This window comes from Manis javanica, unplaced genomic scaffold, assembly GCF_040802235.1.
Source record: "Manis javanica isolate MJ-LG unplaced genomic scaffold, MJ_LKY HiC_scaffold_23, whole genome shotgun sequence".
NCBI lineage: Eukaryota > Metazoa > Chordata > Mammalia > Pholidota > Manidae > Manis > Manis javanica.
Genome location: NW_027332169.1, coordinates 2,923,989 through 2,938,866, shown reverse-complemented (window position 1 = coordinate 2,938,866; position 14,878 = coordinate 2,923,989). Strand labels below are relative to the sequence as shown.

Here is a 14,878-nt window from a genome sequence, read left to right as displayed (position 1 = left end):
GACTAAATCACTGACCATTGGCTGATTCATCGTCCAGCCTCTGCACTTGGGTGGGGTCCAAAGGTATCTAGTTAACATGACAAGACACCCATTTCACCTTTAAGACTCTGCAGGGTTTTTAGGAACTGTGAATGAAGACCAAATATACCCGGGAAATGTACGTACTTGGTCATCTGAATGACCAAATATATGTTTCTTATAACTCATTATATCACATAACCCCTCCCCAGATCCCATAACCTTACTGTGTCTGTCATTTTCCTGTTTAATTTTCTTCAGAGCACTTATCACTATGTGAAATATTCTTTTTTTACTTGCTTATTGTCCATCTTCCATAGAGTTAGTATTTAAACTCCATGAGATTAGGATCCCCATCCATGAATCCATGGCTTCATGGCACATATAACAGTGTTTGACAGAGTTCAATAAACATTGGCTGAATGAGTTAAGACAGGATCAGGTTTCCCTTATGAGATTTCCAAAAGCAAAAGCAGCAGTCCCAGCCACTGGCACAGAATGAGAACAATTACTTCTAAGCAAAAGGCCCTTTGAACTGCTGGTCTGTTATACACATCAGCAGAGGGTCCCAAACTGCAGTGGCTGCAGCAGATTACCCACAACTAATGTTATGCTGCACATTCTCAAAATTGCTGCACTGCCTTATTGGTTCCAAATGCATCCTTTAAATGAAGCTCTGAATGTTGATGGCGAAACATCACACTGATGTCTAGACCTGACCTGAAAACTCTCTCAGTTTACTCACAAACAATTCATAGTTTCTGGAGAATTGGAGATATGTCATTCAGTATGAGCACCGGATGATTGAATGCCTGCAAGTTCTAGCAAGCAGAATAAGTCAATTTTGGGGTGGAACTTAAGCAGTAGGGAGGCCTAAGGTTGGGTATATTCATTGTCATATTGTGTATAAGGGAAAACATGGGATTGGGGTTTAAGATTACCAAAGAATAGAGGGATGTTAGATCAGAAGACATTCCTTTAACTGTTGGTGAATATTGCTTGCATCTTTTTTTTCCTTGAGACTTAGGAAAATGCACCTAATTACACATGCAGAGTAAGTACAATGTCCTGGGAATGTAGAATGGCAGGGCCAAGACTTTAAATGGGGTCCATATTGATATATATGCTGAGTTTCAGAAATGGTGAGATGGCAAGGCTGAAGGAAATAGAGAAATGAGTGACAGATGACCAACCAAGATGTATTTTCTAAAGCCTCAAAGAAAAAGTCTATGTTGCTGTGTTTGCATTCCATTGCACATTGGGTTCCATGTCTCTGCAGCCTCCCAACAGCACATTCGTCTAAGAAAGTCACCCATCCTGTGAACTCTGTCTATGGCCACCAGTCACTTCTTTGAAAGAATCCCTACTTTCATCCACTTCATGTGGTGGTAGTGAGGGGCTTGTCCGTATAAGATTTCAGTTCCCCTTCATGTAAAATAATGGAAACTACATTATCATATTATTGAGAATGTTAAATAACAAAGTGTATAAAACTGCTTCATACAAAGATAATACTGAGAATTAGCTCAATAACATTTATTGCTGTTAACAATATTTAATCTGAAAAAAATTTGCACTGTAATAGAAAATGAGTTTAAAAGCCAATGGATTCGATCATCCTCCAGCTGTAAGATTTTATGACTTTAAGGAACTAGGCATGTTGGTAAAATAATTAGACAGATTTTCATGTTTGGATCCTGGAATCAGTTTGTAAAACAAGAATGTTTACCAAGATAGCATATCAGATGTATTACTGCTTCTATCCTGCCCTGTGCCCACCAAACATTCCACCTTGTGTTTCAGTGCAGGATTGGCCAATTGTCTTGAATCTGAAAGGACTTGTTTTAGGACAGGTTCCCACAGTAATAGACCTTGAAACAAGAACTTTGGTGCAAGGAGTTTATTTGGGAGGTGATCCCAGAAAACACAATTAAGAAGGGGGAAGAAAGACAGGGAGGAAAGAAACAATACAGTATATGTGTTAAAGAGCAAGTCAGTGCTCTGGACAGCAGGGTCTCTGGAAAATAGGATAGAACATACCTCAGAGTGATGTATTCTGAAGGCTAATGGGGTATTTATTCCATTCCTCTCTGAAGAATATCCTTCAGTACTGTTTATCATTCACGAATGGGTGTGCTGGGGGCATTGGTGCCTCAACACTTCCTACCTATCTTGTGTAGGGGTATGCAAGCTCTTGGCAAGCTCTTGGGTAGTCAAAGGTGCCCATATAAGGAAGCTGCCAGCATGTGCTGACCCACTGAGGAAAAGTGGGCGGGGCACCAATAGACTCTAGAGAACTCAACATTTTCTGTGGTTTAGCTTTCTCCCTGTGACCCAGAACTGCATTTGCAAATCCATTTCAACAGTATCAGGATCTGAAGTGGAAACAAAGGCCATTTCAGAATGTTGGGATCAGTACCAGGAAAGGTTTAAGAATGATATGTACCATTTCCTTCTGGAAGAGTCCAGTCCTGTTGGATTATTCAGGATGCAAAAAAGAAAAAAATCTTGAGGCTGATTTTTATTAGACCCGTTTGGGTTGTACATCCACCCTGGGACAAAACATGTGACCAGGTAAGTGGAAAACCTGACTGGCCTGGCTGAGGTCTCAGGTCCAACTCTGAAATCATCAAGTCACATCCTGCCCTCACCCTTTTCCAGACAACTGAGAGTAAAGACACATGGTTTAAAAAAAAAAAAACCTGGTACTGTTACCAAGGGAGAGAAATTTGAGATTGGGCAGCCATAAGCAACAGATACCAACTTGTCTGGTAGATAGACTTCAAAATCACCTTTAGGAGAGGATTTCTACAGAAACAGAAACTAGGGCTCAGGAAAGTTCAACTATGTAGCTAAGGTTTCACAGTTAGTAAGAGGTGGAGCTGAAGTTGGAACTCAGAATTGAGGTTGGAAAAGCCTTTGCTTTTTCAGGTCATGAAACATAACCTTGAGAGAATCCAAGGGGAAAACATTTAAAGGAGCCCCTCAGTGAAAGCATCAGAATTTCCATGGGGACTAAACAGTGAGGTATAGAAATGTATGTTTTGGTTGACTCGATACTGCTCACTTCTGTGCTTACATCTCTGGCTGAGCTTTGGGTGTTAGTAATTTGTGGGCTGGGTAAAGAAAGGGCTCAAAATACTAAGAAACAGAATTCAAAAGCATATCAAACAGATCATCCATCATGACCAAGTGGGATTTATTCCAGGGATGCAAGGATGGTACAACATTCGAAAATCCATTAACATCATCCACCACATCAACAAAAAGAAGGACAAAACCCACGTGATCATCTCCCTAGATACTGAAAAAGCATTGGACAAAATTCAGCATCTATTCATGATAAAAACTCTCACCAAAATGGTATAGAGGGTAAGTACCCTAACATAATAAAGGCCATATATGACAAACCTACAGCCAACATCATACTTAACAGCAAGAAGCTGAAGGCCTTTCCTTTAAGTTCGGGAACATGACAAGGATGCACACTCTCCCCACTTCTATTCAACATAGTACTGGAGGTCCTAGCCATGGCAATCAGACAACACAAAGAAATAAAAGGCTTCCAGATTGGGAAGGAAGAAGTTAAACTGTCACTGTTTGCAGATAACATGATACTGTACATAAAAAACCCTAAACAATCCACTCCAAAACTACTAGAACTAATATCAGAATTCAGCAGTTGCAGGATACAAAATTAATATGCAGAAATCAGTGGCATTACTATACAGTAACAATGAACTAGCATAGAGAGAAATCAGGAAAACAATTCTATTCACAGTTGCATCAAAAAGAATAAAATACCTAGGAATAAACTAATCAAGGAAGTGACAGACCTATATTCTGAAAACTACAAGACACTCATGAGAGAAATTAAATAAGATACCAATAAATGGAAACACATGCCATGCTTATGGATAGGAAGAAACAATATTGTCAAAATGGTCATCCTGCTTAAGCAAGCTACAGATTCAATGCAATTCCAATCAAAGTACCCACAGCATTCTTCAACGAACTAGAGCAAATAGTTTTAAAAATCATATGGAAACACAAAAGACTCCAGATAGCCAAAGAATTCCTGAGAAGGAAGAATAAAGAGGGAGGGATTATGCTCCCCAACTTCAAGCTCTACTACAAAGCCACAGTAATCAAGACAATTTGGTACTGGCACGAGAACAGACCCGACCAACGGAACAGACTAGAGAGCCCTGATATAAACCCAACCATATATGGATAATTAATATATGATAAAAGGGCCATAGACATACAATGGGGAAGTGACAGCCTCTTCAATAGCTGGTGTTGGCAAAAGTGGACAGCTACACACAAGAGAATGAAACTGGATTATTGTTTAACCCCATACACAAAAGTAAACTGACAATGGATCAAAGAACTGAATGTAAGTCATGAAACCATAACACCCTTAGAAGACAACACAGGCAAAAGTCTCCTGAATATAAGCATGAGCAACTTCTTCCTGAATGCATCTCCTTGAGCAAGGAAAATGAAAGCAAAAAAGAGCACATGGGACTACATCAAACTAAAAAGTTTCTGTATGACAAAGGACACCATCAACAGAACAAAAAGGCATCCTACAGTATAGGAGAATATATTTGTAAATGACATATCTGACAAGGGCTTAACATTCAAAATACATAAAGAACTTACACACCTCAACACCCAAAGAGCAAATAACCCGATTAACAAATGGGCAGAGGATATGAAGAGACAGATCTCCAAAGGGGAAATTCAGATGGCCCAAAAGACAAATGAAAGGATGCTCCACATCACTAATCATCAGGGAAATGCAAATTAAAACCACACTGAGATATCACCTCACACCAGTGAGGATGGCCAGCATCAAAAAGACTAAGAACAACAAATGCTGGCATGTATGCAGAGAAAGGGGAACCCTTCTACACTGCTGGTGGGAATGTAAGCTAGTTCAAACATTGTGGAAAGCAATATGGAGGTTCCTCAAAAAACTAAAAATAGAAATACCATTTGACCCGGGAATCGCACTCCTTGGAATTTATCCAAAGAATACAACTTCTAAGATTCAAAAAGACATATGCACCCCTATGTTTATTGCAGCACTTTTTACAATAGCCAAGATATGTTAGCAACCTAAGTGTTCATCAGTAGATGAATGGATAAAGAAGCTGTGGTACATATACACAATGGAATACTATTCAGTCATCAGAAAGAAACAAATCTTACCATTTGCAACAACATGGATGGAGCTGGAGGACATTATGCTAAGTGTAATAAGCCAGGCAGAGAAAGAAGTGCCAAATGATTTACCTCATTTGTGGAGTATAACAATGAAGCAAAACTGAAAGAATAAAATAGCAGCAGACTTAGAGACTCCAAGAAGGAACTAGTGGTTACCAAACAGGAGAGGTGTGGGAGGGCAGGTGGGGAGGGAGGGAGAAGGGGATTGAGGGGTATTATGTTTAGTACACATGGTGTGGGGAATCACGGAGAAAACACTTTAGCACAGAGAAGGCAAATAGTGAATCTGTGTCATCTTACTACAATGATGGACAGTGATTGCATTGGGGTATGAGTAGGGACTTGATAATATGGGTAAAATGTAGTAACCACATTGTTTTTTCATGTGAGACCTTCATAAGAGTGTATATCAATAATATCTTAATAAACATTTATAAAAATGAAGGTAACTATTCTAAACTACAGCAGTTTATTTAAAGAGGGAGAACTCTGAATGTAAAAAGAAGTTGTAAGAAGTTTGTGGAAGAATTTGATATGGTCATGCTATGCAAGATTAAAGCAAATGAGTCCTGATATGAAGTGCACAGCAAAATTAGAATTTTCTTCTCTGTTTGTTAAAGGACAAGGTTTTCTTGAACTATTAGTCTGCTCTTAATATTGAAAAATTATGAAGGGTTTTTCTAATTGTATCAAAATGATTTCTAATGCTTAAGGTCTTAAGTACTTAAAAAATGACATCTTAAAATATTAAAAGAGCTAAGTTGGTGTTACAAAAATACCCAAATATTTTTATATCAACTGTCTTACCATAAGCTCTCATCACATCTTTAACCATTGTTATTTCTAAGTCTTTTATCATTTATAGTCACTGTTTTACTCCTGAACTGGTAAATAAGTAGATTCAAGCAGAACAAAAATTAATTACACAAAATTAAGTAAACTGAGAAAGATGGTTTTAATTTTTGTGCAAATGTCACTAATCTCTTAAACAGAAAAAGAAGTGTGTTTCAACCTTTTTCTCTTAAGCTGACTTACAAGAGTTTAGTAAATGACAGTATCTTTATAAACAGAATTGAAACATTTATCTTTCTCACTCTTCCTGATCCCTCCAGAATTTAAAACTCTCAGTGACTATTGTCATATTTTATGGCAACATTTTTATTTGCATAAGTTCAATAAGAATCTTCTCTCCTTGTGACAGGACCAACTGGAAACATTGGTTATATTACCAAGGCTTTGACTGCAATGTCATGTTTGAGACACATGCATAAACTCAGATATGAACAGACAGCCTTAAGGAACTAAGATTGACTTTATAGAGCCAACGAAGCCCCTTGGAAGAACTGGTCTGGTACCTTGCTTGCAGGGTTTCCAGCAGCCTTGCCAGGTGAGTAAAGAAGGTCACTTCCTGGCAGGTGCAGAAACCTCGAGATCTCTTGGGGACCTCGAGAACAGAGAAATTCACCCAAATCTACAGATACCGCAGGCAAAACCTGATGGCAAGTCTGGCTTGGCTTTCTGGCCCTGAAAGGCCTTTAAAAGATCAATCTGAAATTCCTTATAAAAGTTACAGCAAATCACATTTAAAAGAGCCTGTGTGATCACTGCACTTACGTAATAATAATCAGGCCAACTGTTTTAAAGCAAAGCTTATTTTATATTAATGAAAATGAGGATAATTTTAGAGAGAAAAAAGAGTTATGTTTCAATAGTTCAGCCTTATTACTATTAGATTCTAATACTGCTCATTGTAAAATAGACTAGATCCTGGATTCTAGGTTCCTCAGACTATCTGTCTATGACTCCAAATGTTTCAGTTTTCTCCCATCATTTCAATTAGAGTTTTACTATTTCGAATCCTCATATTCAACCATTCATTCTTAATCTCCTTGTCAAGTTTGCTTCCTCCAGAACAAAAAATCCAACTCCAGATGTTGCTCAGATGATGATTTCAATCCACCCTAATGCTGATGAAGACACACATCAGCAGCCCTGCAACTTGGTTGCATCCTCCTTTCATGTGCCCTTGTCCATGTCTGCCTCTGCTAAAATGGCTCCATGACCCCTCCTCTCCCTGACAGCAAGGAACTGCTGGACACACAGGTAGGGACAATACCTCTACTTAGCAGAAAGCAGTTACAGAAGAGTGACCGACACCCACTTTTCATTGAGAGATTTCAAGTGTCTGCATTCCTTGAGGAGTGAATGAGGTGAGTCAGAGACATGGGGAAAACATCATGATTTAATTTTTCCTGCCTCCGATGAAAATGCTGAGATATAAACAGTGTATTAAGAACAGGAGTGACTCCATCTTGAGGCTAAGATTCCATTTTAAAATGCAGGAAGTTGAGAAGTAAAATTCCTAACATATTCTCTGGTAATCAGACAATAGCCCAATAGCTTATCTTAAGGCAGGGCAGGCAGTCTGAACTGGTATGTCCCCACTTTGGCCAAGCACTGCAAAAGGACCTCCAATCTCTCAACCTTGTCCCTAGCTGCCTGCTCCAGTATGTTGATGACCTCTTGCTTTGCAGCCCTTCAAAAAAAATGATTCTATATCCCACACTGTCTCCCTCCTTAGGTTCCTGGGAAAAAGGGATACCATGTCTCAGAACACAAAGCTCAACTGGTACAGCAAAAAGTCACTTACCTTGGTCTTGACCTCACCCCTACCACTCACTGCATACCCACCTTCCAAAAACAAGCTATTAATAATCTCCCTTTTCCCACCACAAAGAAAGATCTCCTTTCCTTTCTAAGGCTTCTTAGCTATTTAGACACTGGATACAAAATTTCTCACACTTTTCAAAACCCCTTTACAAAGGCCTCCCATGGAGATCCCTGAGAAAGAATGCCAGAGACAGACTTAATTCCTGCTTCTTTCTTCGCCCTTGAGTGAGTACTCCTCAAGGCACCTACTTTGACTCTACCTAGCCCTAAAAACCTTTCTTTTCTTAACCAGCAAAAAGGGTCAAGCATTAGGGCTACGCACACAGTCAACTGGGGACTCCCTCCAGCCTGTTGCCTATTTTGTCCAAACAACTTGACCTTGTGATAAAAGACTGGCCTCTCTGCTTGCAGGTCCTAGTGTCAGCTGCACTCCTTATACCCAAAGCCCCCCAAAATTGCCTTCCATCAGCCCCTATAAGTACACAACTCACACAACCTCTCTGACCTTCTCAGCCACTGGGCTCTAACCCTTTTCTTCCTGGCCTGAGTCCAAGTCTTAGACTTTCAGCTTCTATAACCCTCGGTTACCTTCTACTTCTTCTGGCCCCATCCACCTCTGTCACCCTCTTCCTTCTTTTCCTCCTCTGCTTAATTAATCTATTCCAAAGATATTTAAAGAATCTAATGGCAGCAATCTCTGAGGCAATTACTCAAGAACACCTCCAAATGGCCTTCCTGCTTTAAAATATCAGAAAACTCCCTTCATCACCCTTCTCAGCAGGAAGTAGCCAAGAAAAGAATGGCAAGGTGTCTTCCTATACCCTTTTAGAGCCAGGAATGATAGAAACCAGACCTGATTATCACCTTTTGAATGAGCCCACCCACCATCTCAGACAGACCTAGGTGTCATCTTACCTGGGCTACAAGCATTCTCCAGAGGACACGTCAGCAATAGCCCACCTTTCCCCTGACCCCTCCCCTCAAAAAGCCCACCAAAAACCCTGGCCACAAAAAGCCTCTTGATCTGTTAGAGGCCCTCTTTACTTTGTTCTGCTGGCCAGGACAGAGGAGTCCCTCTCAGGTTTGGCAATAAACCTGCTTGGACTGTTGAGTTCTCATACCCTCTCATCTTTCATTGGCATTCTCCCACCCACTTGGCTTAAGCAAGTGGGTGCATGAAGACAGAGCACTCTTCTATTGTATCACTGAAGCTGGTGGGTGCATGCAGTAAAGACATTTCCCCATTGCCTTACTGAAGCCACTGACTCCAGTATGTTGATGACCTCTTGCTTTGCAGCTCCTCAAAAAAAATGATATTGTTGCAGAGGAAGGGAACTTGGAGGCCCAGAGGCCATGTATAACAAATATCCCACACAAACACCAAGGAGCCTTGTCTGGGAGGACAGATCCTACAGAACTGACAGCAGATCTCATCTTTGACGTGAAAAGTAATGAGGGTATCAGCATTGCCCAGGCTGCTTTTAGCCCCAGAGGCTGACCATCCATCCTCTGCAAATCACTATGCTCTCTAGCCACCTCACTAAAGCTGGGGAATGTGCAATCCACACAGAGTACACCACTTGACCTTCTGGCCCTTGTGGCCAAGGGGGCTTGTATTCCTGGGCTCCAAGGCTTTGCAACATTTAGAAACACAATTCTTGGCAGACTACCACTCCCAGGGCATGACACAGACAACAGACTGAAACACATCCCCAGTCTTCCTGTGAAAAAGGCCTATTTTCTTGTTTTAGGGCTTTGGCCCAAGAGACAGACTTCCAAATCTTAATGTTCTCAATTAGTATGTCACCAGGTGGTGCATGGTGACCCAACATTTCTAGCCATAACACATACCTGTGCCATATGACCCTTCCTAAAATAACTTGAATACAGGCAGTTGATCTAAGTGCCAGTTATTGTCCCAAAAGCCCCACTATAACTCAGTGTTTACAGAACTGAAGATGACATATAATAGAAGGCAGGTATACAAAGCCTATTAGTGTGTTTAGTTTTTAACAAGTATTTAAGAGTAGATAGTCAGTGAACATTATTCTTCAGAATGGCACCCTAAGGACTTCTGCAGTTGTTCCAATTGTGTGGACGTTTACATGATAATTTGGGAAGACTCTTGACATAGTTCCAGATGAGCTTTTTAGTCTCAGAAAGAAACCAATATATTACAAAATCAAATACAGTATTGATAGGGGAAAATTTACAAGGACAGCAATCTAGTCCAGGTGGCTCCCTTTCACTTCTCTTCTTAGCCCTTAACTTCCCACTCTGTCAGGCACTCACTCCCTAAACTTACTCCCCCTTGCTTGCTCATTTGCTGTGCTCATAGAAATGTTGAAGATACGGAAGCAGAAAGATATGTATTGCTCCCCTTGCCATTGTTCGGGGCTCAGACCTTGGGAGATTACTCCCCTCTGAGGCCACCACTGTAAAAATAAAACCTCATCACTCCAAGAACCTCTGGTTCTTCCATCTGTGATCCAATCCAGGTTTTACAGGTTTTTTTCTGTAACAGTATTATCCAGTTTGGATAACTTTTGAAAACATTTTGACTATTTCCCAAAATTAAATCTTCTCTAAGTTATATGTTTATCTTCATGGAGAACAGACCCCAAAATGGTCAGTAGTCAATAGTGTAGTGAAGTTCAATGAAAAATCTATTCTGAACAGGGTTATATGTTAATTAGAATGCTTTGGACTGCAAATAACAGAAAACCCAAAACATTCTTTAAAAATATGGGATTGCTATCTCTTGTAGCAAGCAGAATGCGGTGGGACAGTTGCTAAGCTGGGTAATTCAGATGCATAATAATATCAGCAAGGACCCAGTTTCTTTCACCTTAATATCCTGCCATGGGGGAATCAATATTTTATCACTATTGGCCTTGACTTCAGATGGCTCCCTTAATGGTCCCAAAGTGTCTGTCTCTGATTCAGGCATCACAATGTCACACTCAATGCACAAAGGCTAAAAAAGACCCATTTCTTCCATATGTCTCTTTAAGAGCCAAGAAACCTTTCCTAGATGCCCACCATCCCCCATCACTTCTTCATGTCTCACTGTCCATATGTGTATCCCATGCCCTTCCTAAGCCTGATTCTAAATGGAATTAGCATGTTGTCTTAGCCTACTGAAGTTCAACCAGTGGGACTAGCAAAAAGTTTCCCTCTTCAAGTAAATGACCATAGGGAGAAAAATAAGCACCTAGACAAAACTGCAAATGAAGATAGGGAGGTTATAAGAGCATGCTAGACTGCCTGTAGTGTCTGCCATAAGAACCAGCAAGACATTATACAATATTCCAGATATTATAGACCTTTAAAGGAGATATTCTTGGATATTGAAGTTCTGGGGAGTTTCTTTTAAAATCAGCCACATAACTTTATGGTCACAGCACAGAAAATCCCAGTAATCATCAAAATGAATGAGAGTGATTCAGTCAGGATTACAATGTTGTAAAAAATAGAAACTGACTGTGGTCATTTAAACAAAATAAAAAGATCTATTGGAAGGACATGGTGGATCTCACAAAACTGAGGGCTGCAAATGCATGACCAGGAAAGGACAAGTGCCACAGCAGTGCATAGGCTCTGCAGAGGCTCTGGCCAGCTGAGCTTGGGCTCAGAGCCCACACGTCAGCCACGAAAGGGTAGAGCACCGTGGCCGACAGCCTTGCCAAGATAGTCTGGAAGGACTGAGAGGTGATCCCTCAGAAGGAAAGTAAGATATTGTTGCAGAGGAAGGGAACTTGGAGGCCCAGAGGCCATGTATAACAAATATCCCACACAAACACCAAGGAGCCTTGACTGGGAGGGAAGATCCTATAGAACTGACAGCAGATCTCATGTTTGACTTGAAAAGTAATGAGGGTGTCGGAATTGCCCAGGCTGCTTTTAGCCCCAGAGGCTGACCATCTGTCCTCTGCAAATCCTGCTCATTAAATGCTGTTGGGCCCAGGCTACTCCCTCACCAGGCCAGTGTGCCAATACCACCACTTCCAGCTGGGCTCTTTGGAATATTGTCCTTGTCTAACAGGATACCTCACCTGGAAATGCCAGAGCAGTTACACCTTGTCCCTGCATTCATTAATTGGCATTCTATGGAAAGCCAGAAGTGACAACTTTTAAACATTTGCTCCCAATGAAGAGGAAACTAGAGTCCATCATTTTCCTTAAGAATTAATGAGGTAAATAAAATATTTTCAACCCTATAGAGATGTTTCCACATTCCAAATAACATAAAGGAGGCTAAAAGCTAACATTTTGACCCATTTGCCCAGCACTGAATGGAATAATCAAGGAACTATCGATTCAGGAGGCAGCCCAGAAGGCCATCACACATCACTAATCTGGTAACCATAGCAACCTGAATACCTCTCACCCTAATTTTGGCAAAGTGGTTATTTAAATAAGATAAATACAGTTACACAGTTCACTTTAATATCAAGAAACCAGAAGGACTCTTAGCTGAGAAAATAGGCTTTCAAAAGCCTCAGGGTTATTTTTTATGAGATTGACCTCCAAAGACAGACATTTTTGGAAAGTAAAAATGGGACCATGGCATTACCTGGTGCCTGACCTCTAGCATCTCAAAAGTGCAAAGCCTTTAGTGCATCCTGGGAGAGCCTTGTTTGTTAAACATCACAGGAAACCAACAGTCTTTCAACTCCACATTCCCTCTCTCCAGGATAAAAAGTCAACCACTCTGGCATCAAAAAATAACATCCTGAATTATACACTTGATACATTCAAGGTATTAATTTTCCAGAAGAAAAGTAACTCCCAGTGTTCTTGTGACAGTGATAAAAGAGTCCATTGTTTCAGCTGGCTTGGATTCCATACAAGTTTGATATTTCTGGCAAGGCTAATGGTATGAGGGCAGCAGTTCTGCCTGCCAGGGAGATAGGGCAACATAGCCAGGCCACAGGCCTTCCCCTGAGGTTGCTTCCTGAAGTCTGAAATAAATTATCTCCCCTCTTTATTTGCTATGCCAAGGAAAGATAATGCAGCACATTATGTTAACATTTGTCACTGAAGCACAGTCCCCTCCAGGGATAATATGTGGGAGTTGCAAGGACCTAGTGTTTCCAATTAATCAGGATTACTCACATAAGAATGAAAGAGAAATTTTAATATTTGGAAATTGAGTGAAAGCAGTAGCCTGGTCTAATTAAACTACAGTTTCTGCTTTTAATCTCCATGGCAAGTTCCATTTTATAAATCATCTTAATTATTGTTTCATTTCACTTGCTCCCAGGAACTACCCTAGGCAAAAGAGCCCAGGAGTTTAGATCTATACAGGGTGATTTCTTCCCATTGCCCTCATGTAAAGCCTGCCAGCAAGTCTGGTCCAAGGACACGCATTCCATGGTGAGTCTGCCTGGCTGGTGGTCATGTTCTCTATCTTTTGTTTGAATTCTTTCTCCAAGCCCTAGATTACATCTGTACCCTGCTTATCAAGCATTGTTCTTTATTCCCAAATGCAGCACCCAGAACACTGCTGTTGGCTTTGAGGTGTAAACCTGACAGCCCTTAGCCCAAGGCACAGCTCTTTGTGACTGATCAGTGGATTGCAGCAGGCTCTTACCTTAAGTGTGGCACCCCAGCTGAGCCCTGTGGATGGCAGCAATGCCAGGCTACAGCCAAGAGGCTCCTACCAAGAGGCACTATGTAGTCCTCAGCAAACTAAACATAGATAGGATTTGTTGTGGCTAATTAGTTTTATTACTTCATAAAATAAAAGCCTAGGTCCCTGGTTTTCAGGGAAATAATTGTAATGCAAATGAAATGGCGAAGGCCTTCAATGCAAAAGTAACTACACACCCCTCTGTTGCTGCTGCAGGTGAGTCCTGCTGGGGCTCAGCTCTTGGCACTTGGAAGCCCTGTTGTCTTCCAAGATGCTAAACACACATGGAAGAAAATACACACAGACATCCATTAGCCTTTGCCTCTCTGTGATTCACAAAAGATGTCTCAGAGAGTTAAATCTTTTACACAAAACTGGACCAGATAACCTGGTGCATCCTAGTTGATCCACCAGAGCCTCAAAACACAGTGAGTTTCCATAAACATGTACAAATAGAAGACCCTGGCCTTGAGAAGGGCACAGAAATTTCAGGTGGTCATAGACAAAGGCCAGAGGCAGGGTCATTTCCAGTGTGACTGTGGGTAAAATTGCAATATTTTCAGAATCTCTTGCCTGGCCTTAGTGCATCCCCATGTCAATAGGTGTTTCCAAGGGGTAGAGAGAAGTATCCCATCCCCATATCAATAGGTAATTACGAGAGTGAGGGAGGGCATATCTGGACCAGAGAGGTTGAGTGGGAGGCTCTTCTTCTGCAGCCAGGTTGCCAGAGATGCAGGACGACTGCTTGTAAGAAAATGGATTTCTCCCACTTTATTTCTCCCTTTGATTGATTTCAGTTTCAGAGGTACTTTACTCTTGGATATCCCCTGGGAGTTACAGTGACTTACAAAGGTTCCTGAACTTTCAGGATGTTAAGTGGTAAAAAGAAAGAAGACAAACAGGAAGTTAAGAGTAGGCTACCCTTTTTTTGAGTAAATTCAAATATTCAAAAAAGTAGTCTATAAATACCTGGAATATATGAAGTTAAATAGCTAGGTTAAATTGAGTTTTTACTTTTTATTTGATATTTTTGCATCTTTTAGGCTCAACAAGGACTGTGAAGAGATGGAAGGAGGGAAAGAATAGCTGTAGACATCTATTTATGTCTATATGTAGATATATACTTATCTGAATCTATATGAATGTATCTGTAGCTCTATCTAGGTATAGATATATATCCATTTCCATCTCTATATGTATTAATGGACACTCTTCTCAATTAAAATTACTCTCACTGCTGCCAGGCATATCTTAAATGACACCTGCATTTGAGAATATATAGGCACTGCTAATGACTGCATTGAATTATAAGCTAAAACA

General features: G+C 40.7%; 1 long non-coding RNA gene across 2 annotated transcripts in view; it reads left to right on the top strand.

Annotated features, from left to right (window-relative positions):
• The first annotated feature begins 6,456 nt into the window (after positions 1 to 6,456).
• Positions 6,457 to 14,878, top strand: part of LOC140847591 (uncharacterized) — a 70,210-nt gene continuing 61,788 nt past the window's right edge. For both annotated transcript variants that reach the window (XR_012127631.1, XR_012127630.1), the window contains exons 1-3: positions 6,457 to 6,640; positions 7,151 to 7,463; positions 13,190 to 13,302. This is a non-coding gene — a long non-coding RNA (uncharacterized lncRNA). The remainder of the gene's footprint in view (positions 6,641 to 7,150; positions 7,464 to 13,189; positions 13,303 to 14,878) is intronic.